Source organism: Rousettus aegyptiacus, unplaced genomic scaffold, assembly GCF_014176215.1.
Source record: "Rousettus aegyptiacus isolate mRouAeg1 unplaced genomic scaffold, mRouAeg1.p scaffold_m13_p_9, whole genome shotgun sequence".
Lineage (NCBI taxonomy): Eukaryota > Metazoa > Chordata > Mammalia > Chiroptera > Pteropodidae > Rousettus > Rousettus aegyptiacus.
The window spans coordinates 5,445,120-5,469,592 of record NW_023416312.1 but is presented as its reverse complement, the minus strand read 5'-3'; the positions used below and the strand labels follow the sequence as shown (position 1 = coordinate 5,469,592).

The 24,473-nt window shown below is 37.3% G+C and overlaps 2 pseudogenes; both read left to right on the top strand.

The window, feature by feature from the left end:
* Nucleotides 1-6,999: 6,999 nt before the first annotated feature.
* On the top strand, nucleotides 7,000-7,118 carry LOC118608032 (annotated as a pseudogene).
* Nucleotides 7,119-20,065: 12,947 nt separating this feature from the next.
* Nucleotides 20,066-20,184, top strand: LOC118608193 (annotated as a pseudogene).
* Nucleotides 20,185-24,473: the final 4,289 nt, after the last annotated feature.

Below are 24,473 nucleotides of genomic sequence, written 5' to 3'. Positions count from 1 at the left end.
AGAGAAGCTGAGCCAAGGAGTGAAATGAATTGAAAATGAATGAAGCAATTTTTAATAACCAGGTGAATCAGACTTAGTATGCAGTGAAAATCAAGGTAGCAAAAATCATCTGCTTCTCTAAATGAAAGATGCAAACATAGGAATGCTTTCAGTAGCCCTTCTTCCTGTGGGCTGTATTCCAATCACATACATAACCTTAGGCTTAGCAAGCGTATCAGTACCAGATTTCAAAACTTCATTCATTCCCATATATTTATTCATCAGTTCACTCTTTCATTCAACAGCTGTTATAATGTATCTGATGCCACATTTGTTCACCCATTCATTCAATATTTATTGAGTACTTACGATGTGCCAGATACTCTACTAGGTACTGGAGATATTACAGCAAAAGAGACAGATATACTACCTGTCTTTCAGAGCTTGCTCTCTAGCTTAACACTGAGTTCTCTAACCTCAAGGAATCCACAATTTCCTTAGGAGAAAAAGAAATACGGGCATAGAAAAAAGTAAATGCTTATAGAACAGCTATATCAGAATTCCAGGCAACAATACAAGCAATGACGAAACCAATATGTTTCCATTTTTCCCATTTTATCACTGCTGAAGCTCATTCTCAACCTTGTCTCCAGCTATTTAATACATTGCCAGATTCCTTTGTGATGGAGAATCCTTAATGAGGTGCATATTTTGAAGTAAATCCACCCAATGCCTGTTTATGTTTCGTTCATCCCTTAACTTATATCTCCAAAGACAAATTTGGTTATAGGTGAATTTCCAAATCCACCTTATGAAGTGGTGGTATGAGAAGAAATGTATTTTGAGCTTAGCTACTTTGAGAACACCATAAAAGACTGGTCCACTTTGAAACAGGTCCCTGAGCCTGTTCTCAGCCTTTAGGAACTACTAAAGGCATCTTTACTCTCATCTTTGGATTTGGGCCAGTACTAGAAAACTCCACAGAATTCAGAATAAAACCTTAGGTTCCTACCTTTTAGAAGAGCAGGAAAAAGTGTGAGTTGTATGAGAAGAGAAAAAATGGAATATGAGCATCAAACTTGACCATGGATCTCACACTGATGACCATGTGAAAATGGGACAGAGTCAGGCCCAGGTGGAAGGCAGATCTCCTTCCTCTCACCTGGCACCTGGCATGGCCCCCTACCTTTTTTGAGTGACACAAGATAACTAATTCGTTACTTGGGAAGACCACTGTGCTCACTCCAAGAAAGTGACCATTGGGTTGTAGAAGTGAGACGACTTTTTTTAACCATTGGCTACATAATTCTTAAGATGCACTGGTGGAAAAACTATGTGATAGATGAGGGGAGCGAATATTCCCATGAGCTGTGTTTCCTTTCTATTTTATCTCTAGTCTATTTATCATTGGCAGAGAAATGGAGCTAGTGAACAAAACAAAACCGTGATTCTGAGCTATCGTGAATCCAAGATGGCTAAACTTGAATAAAGACGAGTTGGGGTGAACGAGTGCCAAGAGTTTATGGTAAGACCGATTGATAGACCATTCTCAGGTGGTCTTCATGAGGAGAGAATGCAGACTCTGGTTCATTTTAATTCCCTTAAATTTCTTGATGAATCAAAATCATTTTCACTTCATTGAGTTTTGATGGTAATTGGGTGATGAGCTACTTATTTGTCAGAAGTTTATAATTAGCACAGAAAGAAAAGGAGTCAATACTGCTTGTCTTGTTTGCCTTCCTCTAAGGCAGAGGTCATAAATTGCAGTTAGCTACCTTCTTCATGGAGATTTCTTTTTGTTTTTTATTTTCCTTGGTAGAGGGGAAGGCAGGGAACGGTGTCTCAAGTTCTGACTCAAGCTCACAACTTGATACCTGGCCTAATTCTTACCACTCCAAAATTTAGTAGTTTAAAACAATAATCACTTATTAACTTATGATTCTGCAGGTTAGCAATTTGGCCTGGGATCAACTGGACAGTTCTTCTGGTGGTCTTGCCTGGACTTATGCATACAGCTGAGTCGGCAAGAGTATTGACTAGAGGCTGATTGGTCTAAAGTCGCCTCACTCATATCTGGTGGTTGCTGCTGGCTGTTGGTTGGAACATTGTAGATAATTGGGTCACACATCTTCAGCAGGCCAGCCCAGGTTTATTATTTGATAGAGTTCTTAGGGTTCCAAGGAGTATCAAGAGAGGATAAGCTCAGTGCAGTAGCACTTCTCAAGTCTCTGATTCCATCATGTTTTCTAATACCCCACTGGTCAAAGCAGTCATGGAGTCAAGCCTAGATTCAAAGGGTGGAGAAATAGATTCCACATCTTGATGAGAATTGCCACAAAGTCACATTGCAAAGGGATATGCATACAGAGAGCACAGGAGTTATTGTGGCCATTTTTGCAAATAATTTACCACACCCCTCTGGCAGTTCCAGATAGTAGCCCATGCAAGGACTCTCTGACATCTGGCTAGCAGTGTTACAGACTTGGTTGGACTCCATGTTTCATGTATTTTCTATGGTGAAATGAGATGGTTTGGAGGAAACAAAGGAAAAGATGTGAAGTGTTTAAAGTTGCCAGAGGGTATTGTTTCAATTACAATTCATATCTCTACAAGAACAAAATCACACACATATGTATATTTAATATATATGTACATACACACAAATTATGTATATACACATACATACTGTGTTCTTTTGGTAACTATGCAGGATAGTACAGAGTCTAAGCACCTCTTTCTTTTAAATCAAAGCACTGTTGATCATGTCTAGTCAAATCTTGACTTATTCATTTGATAGCAATAGAAAGTCTTCACATCAACTTGTAAGCTGATCCATGTAATCCCCTTTAAAACACACATACAATTATTATATTTTCAAGCTAAACAATAAGTATTTAGAGTGATAAGATTTTCTTTTCACTTTCTTTCTTTTATGACAACATCTGTTGGTCCACTCCTGTCATTTTGTGTAAGGGCATATGCTGGAGATTACAAAAGCAATGGTGATGTGGATGAGAGAGATATTGTATAATTCATCTAGGTAAGAATACTATACATAATATATATTTTTAAAATACATTTAACCTGGAGGGATATAATAAGGTAATAGCTAAACATATATTTCAGCTGTTTAACCAACTTTGTCATGAAAGCAAACAAAGGTATTATAAAGACCCAATATTAGTCAGGGTTTGGTCAGGAAATCAGAAACCACTCTAGGTAGTCCAAGAAGAAAAGATTTAATTCAGAAATTAAATACTTACAAAACCATTGGAAGGGCTGAGGAATAAAGGTCAAGAAAAAGTGCCCCCAAGCTTTTAAGAAACCAGGAAGCTGCAGGAATTCTAGAAAGCTGCCATTAATGGTCTCAGCTGCCTGCTGCACTGAAATGGGTGATTTACAAGAGAATGACTAGAAGCTGCTGAAAATCTTACATCTATTGTCTGGTAAAGTCTACACACCTTCTTGTTCTTATAATGGCTTCTGCTTCTCTTCTCTTTTCCAAATCTTGTAAAGGGGCCTCTCCACAGAGGATATTATCCTAGAAGCTGGCTGGCAAGGGTTTCTAGGAGACGCCAGCACCTGGGCTTCCAGCTCCTCAGGAGAGGGCAGATCATAGAAAGGAATGGAAATGAATACTTGTCAAAGTAAAACCATCCATCACAGACTCCCAACTCCTCTTAACCTTATTTATGAGACTGCCACTATTTATGAGACTGGAACCCCATATTGTACCAATATATTTTAATCAATCTATACCTACTAGTTTTCTGCTTTTTTCCTAACCTGTATTGATGTATCCATGTAACGATCAAAACTAAAAACTTTCATGGCAATGGTATACTTCTTTTATTTAATATATTTAAGCACCCTTGAGTTCTTGTGCAAGTGGATTTCTAATATTTTTTCCTCTGTTATAAAAACAGTTACTTTATACAAATAGCTTCATTTCCATTTTTGAGTTAATTTCTTAAGTGTTATTTCCCAAATGAATTAATTATTCAAAATGCATAATCAGTTCCTTAAAAAATATTGTAGAATAGTAAATTTATACTAATAAACATTATGCAGTGCAATCTTACACCATATGGCATTAATCAATCTGTTACTAGCTTTTGTTTTCCTTTGGGTATATAATGGATTAAAAAGTAGAACTTCACACTAAGACATCTGGCTTTAAAACAATTTAAGTTACAAAGAGATATATAATTTTTGCCTTCTCACCATCTTTCTTGAGTCTTCCAATTCCACTAAGAATTTTTCACTAATTCCCCCCAGAAATGTCCACCTCCCAAACTTTTGATTACTCCTATCCTTCCATAATTTATCCAGTGTAACCCTATGTTGAACCCCTGTCATAGAATGGGAAGGGTCTCTGGATAGTATAGGCCACATCTTAGGGGTCCTGAGAGGCCCTGGGAGGCAGCCCACACTCCAAAATTGCCATTTGCCTGAAAGTGGACCAGTGCTCCCTGCTCCAGGACTCCTAGAGAGAGTGATTGGGTCACCACCACATTAGGTTCTATATGGAGTTCTCTCCTTCAACTCTTGACATCTTCAACTACTCCCCTTAATTGCCCTCTCCCTGCCCCTCAGAAGGTTAAGAATGTGGCCATGACTCAAAGCTATGCTAAAAGGCCACCTCCTCTAAGAGGCTTCTCTGATTTTCCAAATAAAAGGGGTCTCACTGCAGAATTGTCATGATACTACATCTGGACTGGTTTCTTCATAACTTTAATTTTTTCTCATTTTTGAAATGATCCATACTCATTGTAGAAAAGTTGAGAAACATGGAAAAGAGTAAAGGAAAAAAATCACTCAATCCCACAACGCCCAAAGATAATCATTGTTAACATTTTCCTGTGTTATCCTTTAGGTTTTTCAATTATTTAAAAAAAACATAATTGAGAGCATACCATGGATACAAGTTTTTTTACTTAACATTTTATCATGAGTATATTTTCACATCATTAATTTTTTGATGTCTCATTTTAACAGTAACATAATTCTATTGTGTAGATGTACTACAATTAACTAATTCTCAGCATTTCAATATTTGAGTTTTTCCAGTTTTATATATAATATACATTATATATATAATGCTGTGATATTATGTATAATGCTGTGATAAACATCCTTAATAATAAATCTTTGTCCATACGTCCATTTCTTTATGATAGGTTTCTAGAAGTGGTAGTATCCTAGTGAGTTCAACAATGCTTATATTTAAGAATTAGGCAAAATTAAGGGTCCTCTCTGAAAAATAATGCAATCAAACATATAACTGCACTTTTGCACACACTTTAAGGAAATTCATCTGAAGATCATGTATAGATTTCCAAGGGGTCCAAAAATCTCTAGGTTAAATATATTTGAATTACTGGATCAAGAGATATGAAAAATTTAAGGATACTTATAAATATTCCTACATTTTTCTCCAGAAACATCTATCTGTCCCATTTTTGTGATACAGATACTACTTTCTACCTTTTACCATTGTTATTTATGTCTTATCACCTCTGCTAGACAGTAAGCCTTCTGAGGGAAGAGTCATGTCTGATTTGTCTCAGAATTTTCCACAGGACCAAGAAAAGTGCCTAACTCACAATGATGTTCAGTTAAGAGTCACTGAATCAATAACTCAATTTGGAAGTCAGCAAGTTCAAAGAAGAGAAAGTTCCAAGTTTTATCATCTGAAAAGTGATTCTGGGTGGGATTCATATCCACAATAAATAGTACCAAGAGATGGTCACTGGAGCCCTCACCAAGTCTGATACACAGGATGGAGCATTCCACTTTGAATAGCTAAGGAACAATGCTGCAAATAGATCTTCAGATTTCAAAGCAAGTGATAAATGCTCTATTTTTTGCAGTGTGAAGGGTGGCTATTGCCTGTCTCTTTGATACTGAGGACTCTTTGCACCACCGACTGACCATCAATTACTTGCCAGTGAAGTATTGCTAAGAACCACAATGAGCTATTAACTCTGATTAAAATTACAAGTAAGTCAAATTACTAACCCTCAGTTAACTCCTTGCATAATGCACATCTTCCAAGCAATGTGGAAGGAAACAGATATCTTGTGGCACACATATTTAGTGGCCTATACAACAGCCATTCCCCTTTTCTGTGGGAGAAGACTCATTCTAATTTAGCTGAGGTTGGCAATGTGCCCGGGCTTAAAGGGTGACTATAATAAATGAGAAACCAATCGAGACAATTCCATTCCCCCTTTCCATGTGCAGACTTATCTCACATAACGACTGCTCAGTTAACGACTTTTTGTCATAATGGCTCTTAAAAAGTTGTACCACTTTTTGAACAATGACTGCCTTTTCCCCAATATATGTTGGCTTTTTCACCCTCAAAACACTAAACAAATAAGAAGCGACATGACATTATCTCAGTTTCAGACTAAGTCATGCCCACCAATTTTACCTGACATATATTTACTAGTCAGAGCTTACCATATGGAACAAATTTGAATTGAGTGTCATGTTTGAATGAGCCCCAAATGATCTTCTTTGCATATAGATACCAAGTGAGATGGATGAACACGTGTCACCTACATCTCTTTAGTCTTTGTGCATGCACAATTTCATGTTTTAAATTTTTCAACATGTTTCAAAGCACTCTTATATTTATCTTTTATTTTGTCCTAAAGGTGATTTCTAGGCTATAACTTTCTATTTAAGTGCAGATAGAGTACAAAATAACCACAAAACCCCCTCTCTGAAGTTGGAAAGGTGGTGAAGCAATGGTGTTGACAAAATAATTTATCTTCTAAATAATGATTCCCTCATCCTCTTTTCCACCATCCCTACCCCATCTACTTTTTCTACATTACATTTTGTGTACAAATGATTTATCTACTTTCATTTTCAATTTGTTTGTAATCTCTTATAGAAACTTGTTTTCATTGTTCACATGATACATTTTCTTACCTGTGAAAATTATGTGGTTATCGTGGATTGGGAAAGAAATCTTATAATTTTTCTTTTTAATATTAATAGAATTTAGTCTATGGCCATGGTACCCTGAACATGCCCAATCTTGTCCGACCTCAGAAGCTAAGCAGGGTCTGGCCTGGATAGTACTTGGATGGGAGACCACCTAGGAAGACCAGATGCCGTAGGTGTCAAAAAATTAATTAAGTTAGTAAGTAAGTAAGTAAGTAAGTAATGGATTTTAAAAAATAACAGCTTCCCACTAGTGGTGAGGCTTTCAAGAATGAATTAAAGTCATAAAAAGTAAGAGATTAGCTTAATTACTTCTCAGTTCACCTTGTAGTTAGGGATGGAGATGAGAGTCAGTTCTGACCAAAGAGAAGTAAAGTCTCCTGGGGAACCCCTGGGAAAGATACTTCTGCCCATTATAAGAATACTTTTCTCCCTTTCTCATCTTCCTACTCTGGATTTTAAGACATCTTAAAGACTGGTTTGTATAGAGCTATGGCAGCCTTCATGTGAACTTCAGGGAGAAAATGACAAGAGAACTACACAATGCCAACCCAGTGCCCTGACATGGTAGAGCTGAAGAAATAATCCTAGAACTTCTGCTCTTGGTCTTCTCGTTAGGGAAAGTTAGTATTTAAAACAGTGTTAGTTATGATTTCTATTATGTGCAACCGAAACATTCCTAAATGATGTCATACCCCTTAGTCATTAAAAGACAAATTAAATAATAATGATAATATGTTTCCCTTTGTATGGTGATTTTCAATGTCTAAGTGTTTTCATGTTCCGATGGAAGGCTGCCTTTTACCCTGATCACCTCCACTCTAAGCTTCCATTACAAGTCTTGCTATCTCCCTGATTATCTCTTCTCTTACAGCTGTTCTTAATTCTCTACTCTGACCTAATTTGTAGGTAGAGCTCATCTCTCTTCTCTTGGTTTCTACAGAGAACTATTTACCGAAGGCATTTGTGTATAAAGCTGACTTTACTTATGATGTGATTTTACTTTATTTTTTTAAATATCCATTTTTTTTAACATTTTATTTTTTTATTTTTTAAACATTTTGATATGATTTTATACCACAAGGCAAATCAACTTAAAGTGACTATTAAACATCTTTATCTTCATAAAATATTTAGGCCACCCTTCCACATTTGTTAGCCATGCTGCTTATCTTCTAAAACTCCTTGCTTACCCAGTTTTGGGATCGTCATCAGGGTCCCCCTGAAAACTCATTCCTCTCACAATACTATGCAAAGTATTTTACCTCTTTATATCTCTACCAAGGTGAGCAGCCACTTCTGCATATCATTATTATATATTTTGTTACAAAATGGGCCAAATACTCCACTGGCAGAGGTTTTGAACTATCCATCCTTGCCTTCTCCCTCACTCCACAGTCCCTTGGATGAAAGAGACCAGAAATATAGTTCCTCATTGCTATGAATTAAGCCACAGCTTTAGAAGGAAAGTGGTGGATACAGTTAGTTTAGATTTTAAATAAAAATTTTTTTCTCTGTTTCAAAATATTAGGGTTGAAAGGGACATTGTGATAGTGTTAAAAAGAGCACAGAATTGGAGTTTGGAAGACCTAGATTTCAATCTAACCGAGCTCTACTATTTACAACAATCTTATGATCCCAATGTCCTCATTTGTAAAAACATGGAGAAAGGATGTACTAAAGAATATCTGTGGACCTAGCTGGCTCTAGGAGATTCTAGATGAGGAATCTGGGGCCTGAGAAACCAGATAACATAATATTTAACTTACCAAATGTGGTCAGTCTTCTATTTTTACTTCTGGTGCTTGACTTATCAAGGTTAATTGTATACTTGATATTTTGTTCAAATGTTCTATTCCCTTCCCTTGCTTCCAAAGTTATATTCGTCTTAGTACCAACACTGCAGAAAGGAGGAAATGAAAGCTTATAAAATACAGAGTGAACAGACATACTTACACATGTGGGGAAAAATATGTGTACAGAGCTGTGGCTTTGTTTGTAATAGGAACAGAGTGAAAACAACCTAAATGTCCATCACTAAAAGACTGGTTTACCAAATTATGCCATATTCCTAATATGCAATACTAGACAACCATTAAAAATAATGAGGCAGATCTTTATGTACTGATATGAAAAGTGCTCCAAGATAGGTATACAGATAGACAGACATCTATGTATCTGTATACACACACACACAGACACACATGCACTCACACACAGAGTTATGGTGCTCAATAATGTGTATACTACACTGCCACTGATGGAAAAAATATATGTATTTTCTTGACTGCACATAGAGTATCTCTGGAAGGATATACAAAGAGATGGTAACAGTGGTTGCCTTCTGGGATGGGAAATAAGGATTTGAGGTATGAAGCTAGGAAGAAAAGTTATCTTTTATTGTTTATTCTTTTGTATCTTTTGAATGATGTACTACATATATGCATTGTCTGTTAAAGTATAAGTCGAATTGACTTTTTAAAGATTAAAAAATCATTTAAAAATCTTTTAAAGAGACCTACAGAGTAAAATGAGGTATGCCCATTATTGGCGAGTTTCAATTGCCCACATTCTTTCTATCCTAAACTGATAAAGGTTTCCATGTCCTACCTAGGCCTAAAGAAGATATGTGACCTAAAGTTGTGATAATGAGTGGTGTCTTTATTTGTAATTCGCCTGAGCCTTGCCCTCTTAGAGTCACTCACCAGACCTTGGGTACTAACTTTTGAGCTCATTAAGGAAAATTTATGTCCCTGTCTTGGGACAAGCAGCCATCATGGGCAACTACTGCTAGACATCTCTGACTTTTTCTGGCCTAAGTGTGAGGCAGCCCTTAATCCATAGGGGAAAGGGCATGGATACTGAAGTCAGGCAGACCTGAACTGGATCACCAGATCAACTTATTAATAGTCACACATGTTACTTATGTTCCCTAAGCCTCTAGCTCATCTATATGATAAAGTAGTGGCAACTTCTTCACAAGGTTGTTTTGAGACTTTCAAGACATTAGCAATGCACACAGCTAGGGCTGAATAATCATCCATTTCACTTCTCCCTATTTCTCCACTTGCTTCACTGCCACCCATTAATCATCACCCTCCTCGTTTTTTCATAGTGGTACCTAAGTTGATGTTTCTTGAATAGTTTTTCTAGAGCAGTGCTTTTCAGCTGAAAGCAACTGTGTCCCTCGGGGATATTTGGAAGTACCTGGAGACATTTTGTCACAACTGAAGGAGGGGGTGCTATTGGTACCTAGCATCCAATCTTGGTAGCTCAGACCAGTAAAACCATCCAGCTAGGTCCAGTCCAAATTGCTGACCTGTGAAATCATGGTTTGTTGTTTTAATTGCTAAGTTTTGGAGTTGTTTGTTATGTAGCAAAAGCTAACTGATACAATAAGTATTTGTGGCTTTTTATTACAGTTTGAGGCTCTTTGCAATAGTGCTGCTATGAACATTTTGTACACAACTTGTCCACATACGCATGAAGTTCTATTGAGTACTGGAGTGAAAATGCTGGTATATCTTCCTCATTCTTAAAGTACAAAATTGTATACATATACACATCAAAACAGAGCTTCATTTTCTTTTCATAACTTCCCTTTGTTGCCTTCAGTTTCAGCAACTGCTATGGGCCCATTTTTCTAAAGGCAAAGGTAATTTGCAGGAAGCAAGTTCATCATGATTTGTCATAGTCAGACTAGGAGCCCAAACTTCTGATGCCCTGTCTTCAATCTCTTCTACGGTGAAAACATCTTCCATTAAAAAATAATAATAATTTTCTCCTCTACTGAGTATTTACCTCAAAGACTTGAAAACCCATATCCAAAAAGATATTTGCACACCGATGTTTATAGTAGCATTATCATGGTGGCCAGGACATGGAAGCAACTGAAGTGTCCTACGATAGATGATTGGCTAAAGAAGCTGTGGTATATTTATAAAATGGAATATTACTCAGCCATAGAAGAGATGATATACTGCCATTTGCACCAACATAGATAGACCTCAAGATAATCATGCTAAGCAAAATAAACCAGACAGGAAAAGTTGAAAATCACATGGTATCACTTACATGTGAGATTTAAACCTAAAAGCAACAAATGAACAGGACAAACAAACAGACTCATGGACATGGACTATAGACTAGTGGTTACCAGACAGTAGCAGGGAGGGAAGAGGTAGATTGGGTAAAGGGGGTTAAATATGTGGTGGCAGAAAGAAATCTAACAACAGGAGGTGAATACACAGCATAAATACATACATACATACATACATATATATATATATATTCTTTACCATTAAAATGCACAGCTGAATCTTTTTGGATTTTGTTAACCAATGTCACCATAAAAAAATAAATAAAACTTAAAAAAATAATAATAACACCTACATCTAATGCTATAAAGAAAAAGCCACATCAAGACCAGTAGGAGGGACAGATAAGCGAAATGGGCTAGTCTCACACCCGCGCATGGCAGTTGAACACTGTTACAGATAGCAAGGTACAGAGGCCCTCCTGAAGGAACAAGGGGCCCTAACCCCTCACAGGAGCTCCCCAGCCCAGGATTCCACACCTGGGAAGAGGAGTTCCCATAAAATCTGACTGTAAAAATCAGTGGGAATTTTGGCCACCTGGGTGAGAGGAAAATAACCTGAAAACCTAGATGGCCACTTTAAAAGGCCTGCACCCTGTGGATGTGGCCAATCCCCACAGCCAATCAGCCCGAGAGTCAATCCCATCCTCTGAGGTGCAAAAAATAATCAAGGTTATGCTATAACAGGAGAACACATACAACCCACACAAGGAACATACCCAGAGCCTCTGGTGTAAGTTATCAGGGAGACTACACCACTGGGCCACGAAGGACATCTAGTACATAAAGCCACCTGGCCAAGGTTGGGAGATGTAAAATTCTTTTGAATGCATAGAAAAAAACACGGAGAGGGAAGTAAAATGGGAAAACAAAGAATTGTGCCACAAATGAAACAACAGGCCAAAACTCCAGAAAAAAAGCTAAATGAAATGGAGGCAAGCAACCTACCAGAGACAGAGTTCAAAACACTGGTTATGACGATGCCCAATGTATTTGGAGGAGAATAGATGATCTCAGTGAGGACTTCAACAGAGAGATAGTAAGCATAAAAAAGGACATAGAACCCTTAAAAAAGAACCAGTTATAAATAAAGAATACAATAACTGAAATGAAGAATGCACTAGAGGGAATCGACAGTAGATTAGATGAAGCAGAGGATCGAATCAGCAAGTTGGAAGGCAAGTTAGCAGAAGACACCCAATTGGAAGAGCGAAAGGAAAAAAAGAATCCAAAAAATGAGAAAATTTTGAGAGACCTCTGGAACAACAGCAAATGTACCAACATCTGCATCATAGGGGTACCAGAAGGAGGAGAGAGAGAGAGCAATGGAGTGAGAACCTATCTGAAAAAATAATGATAGAAAAATTTCCTAGCCTGGTGAAGGAAATAGACCTACAAGTCCAGGAAGTTCAGAGTCCCAAACAAGATAAACTTAAACAGACTCACACCAACACACGTCATAATTAAAATACCAAAAGTTAAAGACAAAGAGGAAATCTTAAAAGCAGCAAGAGAAAGACAACTAGTTACTTACAAAGTTACTCCCATAAGAATGTCAGCTGATTTTTCAACAGAAACCGCAGGCCAGAAGGGATTGGCACGAAATATTCAAAGTGATGAAAAACAAGAACTTACAATCAAGACTGCTCTACCCAGCAAGGCCATCAATTAAAATTGAAGGTGAGATAAAGAGCTTCCCACCCAGGAAAAAGCTAGAAGAATTCATCACCAATGAGCCAGTATTACAAGACATGTTAAGGGGACTTCTGTAAAAAGAAGGGGGAAAAAATTCGTAACTACGAATGACAGAATGGCAGTAACTAGATACCTATCAATAATCACCTGCCAATATTTATGTCAGACAAAATAGACTTTAAAACAAAAGCTATAATAAGAGACAAAGAAGGGCATTACATAATGAAAAAGGGATCAATAAAACAAGAGGACAACTCTAGTGAACATATACACATCCAACATAGGAGCACCTACACATATAAAGCAATTATTGACTAATATAAAGGGAGAGAGCGACAGTAATACATTCATAGTAGGAAACTTTGACACCGCATTCACACCAATGGACAGCTCTTCCAGACAGAAAATCAACAAGGAAGCCTTAAATGACACACTAGACCAGATGGATTTAATTAATATTTTAAGAATGTTTTACCCCAAAGCAGCAGAAATATATTCTTCTCAAGTGCACATGGAACATTTTCCAGAGTAGACTACATGTTAGGCCATAAAAGTCTCAATAAATTTAAGAAGACTGGAATCATATCAAGCATCTTCTCTGACCACAATGGTATTAAACATCATCTACAAGGAAAAAAAAGCTGGAAAATACACAAACACATGAAGGCTAAAAATCATGCTAATAAACAATGAATGAGTTATTAATGAGCTTAAGGAAGAAATCAAAAGATAACTTGGGACAAAAGAAAATGAAAACACAACAATTCAAAATCTGTGGGACACAGCAAAAGCAGTACTAAGACAGAAATTCATAGCAATACAGGCCTACCTTAAGAAACACGAAAAAGCTCAAACAATCTAACCTTACACTTAAAAGAACTATTAAAAAAAAAACAGCAGACAAACCCAAAGTGAGTAGAAGGAAGGAAATAATAAATATCAGAGTGGAAATAAACAAAATAGAGTCTAGAAAAATAATATAAGAGACCAATGAGATCAAGAGATGTTTCTTTGCAAGGATAAACAAAATTGATAAACCTTTAATCAACTCATCAAAAAAATAAAATAAAAACAGAGAGGACCCAAAAACATAAAATCAGAACCGAAAAAGAAGAAGTAACCACAGAATCTATAGAAATACAAGATTATAAGAAAATACTAGGAGCAATTATATATCAACATATTGGACAATCTGGAAGAAATGGACACATTCTTAGAAATGTACAATCTCCCAAGAATGAGTCAAGAAGAAACAGAAAATCTGAACCAACAGATTACCACCAAAGAAATTCAATTGGTAATCAAAACACTTCTGAAAAACAAAAGTCCTGGACTGGTTGATTTTAGAGATGAATTTTTCCAAACATTCAATTAATACCTATTCTTCTCAAACTGCTCCAAAAAATTCAAGAGGAGAAAAGTCTCCCTAACTCTTTTTATGAGGCCACAATTACCCTGATTCTAAAACCAATGACATTACAAATAAAACTATAGGCCGATAGCTCTTATGAATATTGATGCAAAAATCCCAAACAAAATATTGGCAAACTGAATTCCGCAATACTTTAAAAATATAATACACTATGATCAAGTTGGATTTGTTCCTGGGATGCAAGGTTGGTACAATGTCCACAAATCAATTAATATGATACACCACACTAACAAACTAAAAAATAAAGGTTATATGACCATATCAATAGATGCAGAAAAAGTGTTAAACGAAATCCAGCATCCATTTGTGATAAAAACTCTCAGCAAAGTTGGAATAGAGGGAACATACCTCAATATGATAAAGGCCATATATGATAAACCTACAATTGACATTACACTCAACGGAGAAAAGCTAAAAGCAATTTCCTGAAGATCAGGAAAAGACAAGGATACCCCTTTCACCACTTCTATTCGACATAGTATTGGAAGTCCTAACAGCAATCAGTCAAGAAAGAGAAATAAAAGTTATCCGAATAGCAAAGTAAGAAGTAAAACTGTTATTTGCAAATGACATGATACTCTACATAGAGAGAACCCTAATGATTCCACCAAAAAAAAAAACCCGCTGTTAGAACTGATAAATTAGCAGGATACAAAATTAATATTCAGAAGTCGGTTTCATTTTATACACGAATGATGAACTGTTGGAAAGAGAAATTAAGAAAACAATCACATTTATAATTGTATTAAAAACAATAAAATACCTAGGAATCAAATTAATCAAGGAGGTAAAAGACTCATTCTCAGAAAATTATAAGTCATTGAAAAAAGGAATTGAAGAGACACAAATAAATGGAAACATCTTCATAGATAGGAAGAATCAACATCGTTAAAATGGATCTAGAGATTCAATGCAATCCCTATCAAAACACCAATGGCATTTTTCAGAGAACTAGAAAAAATAATCCAAAAATTTATAGAAATCATAAAGGATCACCAAAAGCCATGGCTATCTTGAGAAAGAAAAATGAAGTTGGAGGTATCACACTACCTGATATCAAACTATACTATAAGGCTACAGTAATCAAAACAGCATAATATTAGCATAAAAACAGACACATAGATCAATGGAAGAGAATAGAGAGCCCAGAAATAAATCCACGCATATATGGTCATTTAATCTATAACAAAAGTGCAAGAATATACAATGGGGTAAAGACAGTCTGTTCAGCAAATCGTTTTGGGAAAGATGGACAGATACATGCAAAAAAATGGAACAGGACCAGTTTCTTAAACTGTATACAAGAATAAACTCGAAATGGATTAAAGACTTAAAGTAAGACCTGAAACCATAAAACTTCTAGAAAACGTAGGCAGTAAACTCTCTGATATTGCTATTAGTCATTTTATTCTGATATATCTCCTTGGGCAAGGAAAACAAAAGAAAGATAAACAAATGGGACTACATCAAACTAAAAAGGTTTTGTGCAGCAAAGGAAACCGTCAACAAAATGAAAAGACAACCTACTGAATGGGGTTGATATCCAAAATGTATATAACTCCACAACAAAAAACAAACAATACAATTAAAAAATGGGCAGAAGACCTGAATAGGCATTTCTCCAAAGAAAAAATACAGATGGCCAATAGACATATGAAAAGATGCTCAAGGTCATCAGAGAAATGCAAATTAAAACCACAGTGAGATTTTGCTTCATACCTGTCAGATTGGCTATCATCAATAAACCAAAAACCAAGTGTTAGTGAGAATGTGGAGAAAAGGGAACCCTCATACATTGTTGGTGGGTTCGCAAATTGGTACAGCCACTGTGGAAAGCAGTCTGGAGGCTTCTCAAAAAAAAAAAACGGATATATCTTTTGACCCAGCAATTGCACTTCTGGGTATTTATCCAAAGAAAACCAAAACACTAACTTGTAAAGATCTATGCACCCCTATGTTCACAGCAGCTTTATTCACAATAGCCAAGATATGGAAGCAACCTAAGGGCCCATTAATAGATGATTGGATAAAGAAGTAATGGTATGTATATACAATGGAACATTACTCAGCCATAAAAAAAAATGAAATTATACCATTTGCAATGACATGGATGGACTTAGAGGTTATTGTGCTAAGTGAAATAAGTCAGACAGAGAGACAAATACCATACGATCTCACTTATATGTGGAATCTAAAGCACAAAACAAACAAACAAAACAAATCAGAAACAGACTCAGAAATACAGAGAACCAACTGATCGTTACCAGATTGGAGGAGGGTTGGGAAGCTGGGTGAAAAAGATGAAGGAATTAAGAAATACAAATTAGCATTTACAAAACAGTCATGGGGATGTAAAGTACAGTTGGGGAATATAATCAATACTATTGTAATGGCAGTGTGTAGAGCCAGATGGGAGCTAGAGTTATTGGGGGGATCACTTCATAAATTATATAAATGTCTAACCATTATACTATATACATTGTACTTATATACCTGAAACTAATATAAAATAATAATTAAATTTTTTTAACTGCTTGGATTTGTTGCCTTGGGAAAACAGAGATTATGAAGGAGACAAAGGAATTGGAAATCCAGGGTGTGGATAAGGAGGAGAGAGACAAAAATCATTGGAAGAAGAAAAGTCAAAGTACAGAGGCAAAATATAGGAAACATTATTGATATGGTATGGAAATCCCCAAGAATCAAGACAGGGGCAGTATTAGAGGGAATGACAGTGAGGTGATCTAAAATCTTGAAGGAAAGAGAAAGAATGACACAGGGTTGGCAGATGACTGTAACCAGGAGGAGTGCTGGATGCTATAGTCTGATGACCTGACATTCAAAGGTGGAAGTAGGTGTGGTGTTAGTAAGGAATAAGAGAGAATTATCTGGGAAACTAGAACAAATAGCAAGGAAAGGTACCTATCCCACCTTCCAGTCCAGGGATAGGAGTAACATGGGAAAGAAAACAGCTACTACCTGAAAAGGTGGCAGGAAAAGTTGTGTCCTCAAGGTCAGGTTTCATGTAGAGCAAGAAGATAAAGGAAGCATTCAGAGAAGAGATTTAGGATAAATGGAACTTTGTTTATGACTGAACAAGAAGTCCAGAGGGCATAGCAGAAATGTTTAAGTATTTGGGGAAAGGTGGGGGAAAAATCAGGAAGTGGTGTACATAAGCTAGTCTCCAAGGAATCCCCAGCAAGTTCTCCTTTCCTTGTATATTCATCAAGAGGGAAAGAGCCTATTCCCCTCTCCCATGAATGAGTGCTGTTCCTTGACCAATAGAGAACTTCTTTCCTTGGACTTCTCCCTTTTGGGACTCAGCTACCATTCTATGAAAAATCCAAGCCATGTGGAGAGACTACATGGAGGGGAACAAAGGAACTTTGGGCAACTGCCCACTGGAGCTTTCTGCCAAAAGCTTGCATCTACTGCCAGCCATGTGAGCAAGACACATTGGATATTCTAATCCAATCAAGCCCCCAAATAACTGCTTCCCCAGCTGTCGTCATGAGAAGAAGAACCATACAGCTATTTAACCCATTGAATCATGTGAAATAATAAATTGGTTTTAAGCTATTACATTTTTGTGTGGTTTGGGTACAATAGATGACTGAAAGAGGGATGTACAAAGTCATCTGGGAACTAAGGTAGGTAAGTGAGGGGTGACCAAGGAATCTTGAGTTTCCTTTGTGACTGACATCATCAGGACTAAAGGTTTAATGAGATAGACTTCTTTTATCCCTGAGCAACTGGAAGAATGGAATTGCCTTGGGAAGTGTGCCTTCTCCCTGTAGTCTCTGCACTGAGTCACATTCCAATGATGACTTTTTCTGCTCCAGGACACGTTCTCTGCCACTGAAACATGCACATATGCAAGATACAGAGCTCTGACCCTAGATCTGAAGAGGAAGTCTCCAGATAAATTGTGGTTTTAAGCTATATCTTAAAAATTGTTTCTACTTTAAAGGTATCTTCATCTAAAACCATCACCTGGACCCTTGGGAATTAGGACTCTGCCTTGCCCTTCATATAAGATTCCTCCCCCCCTTAAAGGAGATGTTTTCAGTGGTTTTCAGGCTAATATAAAAGAAGCTTAAAGATGCAAATGAACTGAGTAACCATGACAACAAAGAAGGGAAGAAAACAAAACAAACCAATTATGCCTATGCAAATTCCTCCCTGAACCATCGAGGTAAGAGAGAACGTGGCTGTCAGCAATAATGCCTAATGGCCGATGACAAATGCAGAATGAGTTAGGGCTAGTAGCACCTGTGGGGCAGCTGTGGAAGGAGAGGAAGCTAGGCTTTCACAAGTCACTGTTATGGGCTCATGTTCACGATGGTGGTGTGTGTGTGTGTGTGTATGTGTGTGTGTGTGTGTTTATTGAGCACCTATATACCAATGCTTTCAGATAAGGTAATAATGTTTCACTTAATTATCTAATTATCTTCAATTCAGGCCTTCCTGGACTTTTTCTCTAATGGCATCTTAGACATAGCTCCACTAAAGCCCTTAAATCATCCAACTCCAGTTAGCATGGGGTAGAGCAGACCTTCTTCAATTGTAATGTGCACATTAATAATATAGGTATCTTGTTAAACTACAGATTCTGATTCAATGGGGTGGGCCCAAGATTCTGCATTTCTAACAAGCTCCTCCAAGAGTCACACCTTAAGAAGTGAAGGTGAAAAATTAAGAGTGTGGGTTCTATATTGAGACCATCTAGGTTCAAATCCTCACTCCATATGTTAGCTATGTGACCTCTGACAAGCTACCTGGTCTTTCTTCACTTCTTTATTTGTAAAATGGGGATGATGAAAATAGCAAAGAATAGTGTCTATCTCTAAGGATTCTTGGGTGACCTAAATGAGTTTCTGCATTTAAAATGTTTAAGCAGTGACTGGCATGTAGTAAACAATAAATATTAACTATTGTAAACTTCTTATGTATTACTCAATCGAATATTTCAACATACTTACCTTGATCATAGATACTCTCACAACTCTGTGAGAAAATTGGTGCCACTTTACAAAAAAATAAAAAACAAACAAAAAATTTTTAGTGAGGTCATGGTACTAGCTGGAAGTAGAATTTGAAGACAAGCTGTTTCATTCTAGAACTCACAACATCTATGCTGAGTATCAAGAAAGAAAAAACTGTACCTATTCATGACTATATCTTCAGGAAGCTAGCACAAAACCTGTATATACATGGGGCAAAAAATGTTTGCTGAATGAATTACCTACCAGGTATTTTTGTCCTGAATTTAGGGGTCAGTAAACTAGAGTTTAAAAGAATTTTAACATGCCCAATTATACCACAATTGAGACCTGTGTTTTACACCATATCTCAGAGCATCCCAATTAATTTCCAATTATCTATTGTGGGTAGATGACTTGACAATGTATTTTTTTAAACACCTACAGCACCTAGTCTTGAAACCCAGATCCCTTATATATAAAGGCAGTTAACTATTCTCATCACAGAAACAATCATGACTTTATCCACCGAGAGGGATGAAAGTGGTAAAGGAAACTGGTGAGCAAGCACTTGAAAACTACCAAACTCAGTGAGGGCTGCTTGACTTGTTTTGAGGATAATTGACCAACAGAAAGCAGAAATTCATGCATTCGATCATATGAAACTTCTTTGCCAAAGTTTCCCCCTCTATCAGAGCCTCTAAAGGGTATCAGAATCATTAATCTATGCTTCCTCGAACTTTCACCTAATGGGTTAATGGAAGCTTCTTTAATGACCTTATAACTTGAAGAGGGCATCTTAATTTGTGTTTCCCCAAGAATTCAGTGTAAGTAGTTTATCTGGGAGGTTTTAGGAACATAAATAGGAGAGTGGAAAAGTGATTCAGAGAAGGGAAGGCATCCAATAAAGGATACATTGTTGCCTATGGCCATGCCACCCTGAATGTGCCTGATCCCATCTGATCTTGGAAGCTAAGCAAGGTCAGGACTGGTTAGTACTTGGATGGGAGACCACTTAGGAAGACCAGGTGCTGTAGGCATTAAAAAGAAAATACATTGTTAAGTCATCTACCCACAATAGATAATTGGAAATTAATCCTATGGGGATGTTCTGGGACATGATGTAAAACACAGGTCTCAAATTTATCTCACATGAGGGGAAAGGGAGCTGAGGTACTTATAGCCAAGAAGCACTGGATGAAGTCTGCTCTCAGGGTTAGTAGTTCCTTGGCACTTCAAGCCTGCCACATATAGGGTCATAGTGGCCTCAACTGTTCCAGAAAAAGCCCTCAGGCACAGAGATGTAGATGGTGCCATTTGGAAGTCAGTGGGAACACTCTGAAATCATAGAGTTTAAGGGATATGAACAGGAAAGCAACAGAGTCTCCTAAAAAAGAAGCTCCATTTGCTGCTTCCTAGTATAGCAGCTCACCAAGAGAAGAATTATATGGAGAGAAAATTACCTATTTGTCCAACTGAGGTTGTTGAGGAAAGCATATGCAAGTCCTATACATTATAGGCTAAACATTCAACAGTCATTTCCGAAAAGGGAGCTGCAAGGGACAATGGACCACATCTATTAGGTAGAAGAGTGCTGACAAGTGACCCATGTCTGTACCTGTTAACCCTGAATTCATTTAAATGGATTGTTGAATTTGGTTGTAGAAAAGAGAATAAGAGGATCTGTACTTGGAGGAGGAGAGGATGGTAAGGGGAGGTGTGTTTTATATGAGTTATTAGATTTGTTCTTAATCCCAGAAGGAAAAAATACATATTTTTTCTGAACTATCAGTGCTTTCCAGAATCAGTGAGGTCATGGAAACCATAATCTTTGCCATGTGCTCTCACAGCCACAGTTATGCTAATTAAACCAGGGGCTCTAGTGAACATGATAAAATCAGACTTGAGTCTATGGGCTGGAGGGGGATTGGAAAGCATGTGGAGGCTTGAGAAATTGTTTTTGCATTCAAGGCTTAAGTATGAGGCCAATTGGCCCCTGATCTTCCTTTTATTTTCCTGACACTTGGTTCTTGGAAGCCTCCAATACTCCAGAGTGTGAAGTAGCAGACAGCAAGATGTACCACCACCGTTAATCTGATCTGTCATCACCAATGACAGGAGAGAAATCATTCTAGGAGAATTTTAAAGCTGAATTTGGGGTCTAGAGGACTTCAGATGTTGTTGCTATTTTTACTCAGTTGCCTAAACAAAGGGGTTCTGCTGCTGTTGTGGAATTACTAAGGTGGACCTCAAGAAGCCACAACGGACATTCATTAACATTCAGAGCTCTACTTCTAAAGGTGGGGTTAAAATACTGCATATGCTTTCAAATCATCATACAACATTTATTTCAACGACATCTAAAAGAACCCAGAAAAGGTAAATCTGTTCTGTGTGTCTATACGATCTTGTCTCTTTCTTTCTGTCCTCTTCTCCTTCCTGCCATCCCCGGTTCTCCATTCAGAAAATGCCCTTGAAGCATAGAATGGGTCTGTGTATATTTGCATAACAGCAGTCCTCTATATAAAAATAAACTCTGAATAGATTGCTCCATTGTATATATATGCGGGTATACAGGTCACATACATGGATTTATTTTTCCAAGAACAAATGTCTTAATGTTTCTTGTCCTTGAGAAAAATTACCAACTGCCAGATTCTCAAATTCCATGTGGAACTTTGCAATAACGGAAAATATATGTAAAAAGACACAAAGAAATGAAATATAGTGAGGAGTCAGATTTTTGTTTCAATTAGCCCTGGATTTTCAAAAATTTCACAAGTCAAGTAGAAGGCTATTCTTGAAATGGCTTTGTCCTTTACAGAAGGTGAACAATCTCTGGGAAATTGGACATTAAGTAACCAAGACTCATTATTTCCATGAAGCAAAGAGAGGCTATGGTCACAGGATTGGAAAAACAAAGCTTTGGAAACTGACTGCCCTGAGTTCAAATACAAACCCTGCCACTTACTTGAACAAGTTTCTAAACCTCTTCAAATCTGTTCTATCATCTAGAAAATGGGGCTATTTACATCTACATCACAGGGGTATTGTGAAGATGAAGTATTATTGTATGTGAAATCTCCTGGCACAAAGTAGGTTCAAAGAAGTGCGAATGGTCTAAGATTTCACCCTGCTTGCAAAATAACAAACTAGCCTGCCTCAGTTTTACAGATGCTGATAGAAGACAGAAGACTCCTGGATCAGAGGTTAGTATTATATCACAACAATAATAGTAGCCAGATTATCAGCATTTTATGCATCGGCTTCCCAAATCCCAATTCCCACAGTGAGATGTGAAGAGGGCCAGGTGACACTTGCATATGCAAGTAGGTTTTATTACAGGAAAAGAACTGGAGTATGTTGGAGCAGGGAGTGGTGGATCAAGGGGATGTATGAGGGAATGGGCCCTGGAGAGACAGAGGAAGAGGACAGAAAGGGGAAGAATGTGTAATAAGACCCCAGTAAAATGAAGGGGTAGAGAGGAAATAGGTTGAAGGGTGTCTAATGGCTTCTAGTCTTATAACGAGGTGGTTGTTATTCTCCAAAAATGGCCTTACGGATAATTCTAGTTCTACATGCTTTTCCAGAGCCTTACCACACCCTCATCCAAAGATGGAGTCTCTTTTCCCTCCCCTTGAACCTGGCTGTGTCTTTGCAACTGTCTCAACAAAACACAGCAGAAGTGATGTATGACTTCAAGACTAGACTAGAAAAGGCAATATATCTTCCACTTATGCTCTCTTTCTTGGGATGCTCATTCTTGAAACTGAACCACTATGTTGTGAGGAAGCCCCAGCTACACAGAGAGGTCGTGTGTAGGTGTTCTGTCTGACAACCTCAGCTAAGGTCCCAGCCATGTTAGTGAATGAGCCTGCAGATAATTCTGGCCCCCAGTTGTCAAGTTGCCATCAGCCTCTGAGGCTCTACTATGTAAGAGACAAACCATTTCCAGTGTGTCTAGATTCCATGAGCATACTTCTGGAATACATCCGCCCCCTCAATGCTTCCATGTCCAAGTTAAGAGCCCAGGAACTCTCTCCTGCCTTCTGGAGTATGTATGACTACAAGGCTGCTGTTGCTTCACTTTTCTGTCATCAAGGAAAATGAAACACGATGCTATGGCAGGTTCCTCTGAAATGCTTGTATTACTTCAGAATGTGCCTGGTGAGGTAATCACTTACCCTGATGTTTTCAGATTCTCTCAAGTCCATGTGGGTGTTTCCACCATCCCTAACTTCTGCCCTTGTGCCCTATTTGGAGGGCGGGAAAGATGGGGAGATAGGGGGACATTTGTATCTTCCTTTCTCTTTGACCAGTTTCACATCCCAGAACTAGAAGGGTATTCCCTCTCCTGTGTGTGAGAGATTCCCTTACTTATGCTTTGTCCGCATCCTTCTACTCTATGTTTTTTCTATAGCCAACCCTCTAAGCTTTGGTTTCTATTTTATAAGAACCCAACATTGGGAATCCTGAGAAAACCCTTTTCTTTCCCTTGTTAGTCTGACTTTCAAGACTATTATCCTAGTCGGGGCTTTTTAAAAATCTGGTTAATTTAAAGCTAAGCAATGATTAATTTATCCTATGCTATATCTACTTCCTGTCATGACAGCCTTCATCTTATTGCATAATCTTAATAACAGAAAAAATAACAAGTGATTCTTATTCTTTTTTAAAAGCTACCTACCAAAAAGGAAAAATGTATTAGGATAATATTTTAAAACATTATCTTAATATCTAAGCTAAGTTGAAGAATAAAGTCATGAGAACTTGTATATTGGCTTCCATTTTTAATTATATCTACTCTAAGAAAATGAAAATTAGTTTGCCAATAATTAAAATAGAGTTATTTTTATCACATTTTGCATAAATCTGAATTCAAGTTAATTATTATTCTCCAGAGGAGAATTTTCAAGCCAGAGGGAGAAATCTTTAAATATTACCTCAAATACACCATGTATACCACTTTAAATGTGTTTTTTCAGGATAGAAGAAACAAGATCATGAATTTAGAAGACAAAATTCTCATCACCAATAATCATCTGATAGATCTAGAACACACAACAGAAGTCACATTTGTGTTAATGACAATTTGATTTCCCAATATATAGGCTTTTACAATTTTAGGCTAAATTTTTCAAAACTTGGAACACATATTTGGGAAAAGATGAGCTTTGCATATGAATGAGATTAGAGTGGTCAGGAGGTTTTGTTGGGCTCTTTGAACAGAGCCAGGAAAGGTCTCCATCCCTAACTACCTTTTCCAACCAGATGCTAAGGTGCTGAACATTTCATCACTAGAGAGTTATTCCTCTAATTTAGGAACTAC